At 33.3% G+C, this 3,071-nt stretch overlaps 1 protein-coding gene across 1 annotated transcript in view; it reads right to left on the reverse strand.

Annotated features, from left to right (window-relative positions):
- LOC107615220 overlaps positions 1,558-3,071 on the reverse strand; it is a 9,194-nt gene continuing 7,680 nt past the window's right edge. Inside the window, exon 6 of the mRNA XM_016317318.2 lies at positions 1,558-1,653. The gene's annotated coding sequence lies outside the window, so the exon portion shown is untranslated. The remainder of the gene's footprint in view (positions 1,654-3,071) is intronic.

The following is a 3,071-nucleotide window of genomic DNA, read 5'->3' on the forward strand; positions in this document are numbered from 1 at the left end:
ACAAAGCGCTAATGAATTACAAGACATGGACATTGGTGGAACCACCTCCCAATGGAAAAATAATTGGGTGCAAGTGGATATTCATTGTAAAGAAAAACTCAAAGGATCAAGTCTTATGCCAGAAATCTCGTCTTGTTGCAAAAGGTTTTAACCAAATGGCTGGAGTCAATTATGATAAAAACTTTTCACGAGTGATCAAACCAGTCACTGTTCAATTAGTTATCACTCTTGTTCTCTCAAAAGGATGGAGAATTAGGCAATATGACTTTCATAACACCTTTCTCAATGGAGTTCTACATGAAACTCAATACATGGCGCAACCTCTAGCCTTCATTCATGAGAATTCAAACTTAGTAAGCAAGCTCCACAAAAGCTATCTATGGTTTAAAACAAACCCCGTGCTTGGTATCTCACCCTCACTGCTATATTTTGAAATTTTGGGTTTGAGAGCACAAAATTATATCCTTCTCTCTTCATCAAATCAACATCCAAGTCCATCGCCTATATACTCATCTATGTAGATCATATGCTTGTCACGGGAAGTGATGATCAAGAGATTCAAGAGACTATTAACTAACTACACTCCACTTTCCTCCTAAAAGATCTTGGTGACCTAAACTTCTTCCTCGGCAATGAAGTCAATCATTACACTGACTTCTCTATCTCCCTGAACCGGTCCAAGTACATTCGAGAGTTGCTATCCAAAGTCAGAATGCTCGAATGTAAAGCCATGAATACTCCTATGTATTCCTCGTGTCACTTGACATCTTTAAGGAGCATGTCATTTGAAGATCCGACCATGTTTAGGTCGTTGGTTGGGGGATTATAATATCTAATGATAAGGCGACTTGATATCACATTCACAGTGAATAAGCTCAGTCAATTCCTTTCAAATCCATTACAAGATTACTAGACTGCATTAAAGCGCTTACTTCGATTGACTGGTTTTGCAGACTCCGAGTTGGCCTTGGATCGGAAATATCGAAAATCAACATCAGGATATTGTATATATTTTGGCCCCAACCTTGTCTCATGGAAATGCACAAAACAAACCACTGTTAGTCGAAGCTCAACAGAGGCAGAGTTCAAAAAACTTGCTGTAATCTTTGCTGAACTGATAAGGGTCCAAACGCTCTTCACCGAAATGCATCAACCTAGTAAGAATGCCTCCATCGTGCATTGTGACAGCATGTGCAATGTGCTTCTTGCTTACAATCTTGTGCTACATAATCAAACGAAACACTTCAAGCTAAATCTAAACTTTATTCGTGATATAGTCAATCAAGGCTTGGTTGCGGTCACACACATCCCTGCATCAGAATAGATCGCAAATGTCCTAATAAAGCCTCTTTCAAGCTATTTGTTTGAGAAGTTCAGAGACAAATTCAGGCTTGTGCTTCACCCACCTTGAGTTTGTTTGTAAAGACATTATCTATCTTAAATTTCAAGATAGTCATTCAAGATTCTGTTAGCTTAGCAACAGTCATAATGCAGAAGCTGTTATTGAATGTAGGAGTGTCGAGGGTAATATATAAATAAACCAGCAGTTGTAATTTAATGATATGCAATAATAATAATCCTTCATTAATTTAGTGCTCGATTCTTTGTATCTCTCTTTCTATACATTGTTAGTTTGGTATTACGTTTATACTAACTAGAATGAGACACGCGCATTGCGCGGGACGGTAAATTAATGATAGTATATAATAAATATTAAAAATTGTTATGTTTTGTAGAAATAAATTAAATATGTGTAAATTGAAGTTAAATTTAAAAGGTGTTTTATTTTAAATAATTTGTAGTACAAAAGATTTGAATGTTGGAGTTACACAAAGTGATATTTTTATTTGGTGGTTTGCTTTTGCATTTGTTTTAGTTGATGGACTTAGTCATCTTATGTGGCGCTTGTCCTCCTTTTTTTGTTGGTTGTTAGAGTTGCTGCTTTCTTCTTTTTGTCGTAGGTTCTTGTGAAGACATGTTCTTTATGAGGTGGAAACTCATGTGCAGTCGACTTCACGTGAAGTTGATAGATAAAAACCGTTAGATGAAAATTAGTCGAATCAGTCAAACCATCTAACGGTTCTCGGTTATCAACTTCACGTGAAGCCGACTGTACTTGAATTTCCACCTCTTTATGAATTGTTGAGTTTGATGCACTTTCTATTGTATTATTTGGTTCCATCTTTGTATGTATGTTCTTCTTTCGAAGATGTGTCTTGAATTTGTATGATTTTCTTTCTCTTTAATCTCTTGATGGGTGGTGGTTCAATATCATTATTTTTCTGAAATGTCATTAGATTTGAAGCAGTTGTGCCCAATAAGTTTTTTGCGTCACCATCAAATAGTACAAAAATTATTGTAACACTTTGATCTGAAACCTTTAATTGAATTCTGAACCTAAAATAAGTATTGGGTTAACAACTAATAATTTGATAGATGAGATTATGAAAAGTATATAGAGTTACCTTATTATTGGATATTGTGGTATTTGATTACATGTGCCACAAATGTAGTTGTTTCTTTTTTTTTTTTTATATGCTTTCTTCGGACACTTTTTACATTTAACATAGTTCCACTTTAATTTGTCATCAATTTCGTTTATAGTTGTTAAAATTATGAAGATCTTTTTCTATTCCAATATTCAATTTATGTTATCATTAGGTATATTGTATTTGAGTAAGTATGAATGTATGATGCATGTTGTGATTTTTTTTTTGTCACACCTGATCATCAAATTCTCATTGCATGACCATTAGATCTTGAATAGTTATTCGATTTCTAATCGTTCTGCTTTGAAAGAATGATGCTCTATTGAGTAAGTTTGAAATGTGGAAATAAATTTTTTGTGCTAAATTTGATGTTATGTGAAAGAATAGTGATAAGAGACTTATATATGTAGTTTAAATAGTATGGAATTTAAATACTTATAATGTAAAATTTATTATGATTAATAATATTATTATGACATTTGTAATATGGATGTTTATTACCTTTGGTGAGTTATTTATAAAAATTAATAAATTAATTGTTACGGTTATAAATTTATTGTAGGTTACAAATATGAATTCAAT

Source organism: Arachis ipaensis, chromosome B09 (assembly GCF_000816755.2).
Source record: "Arachis ipaensis cultivar K30076 chromosome B09, Araip1.1, whole genome shotgun sequence".
NCBI lineage: Eukaryota > Viridiplantae > Streptophyta > Magnoliopsida > Fabales > Fabaceae > Arachis > Arachis ipaensis.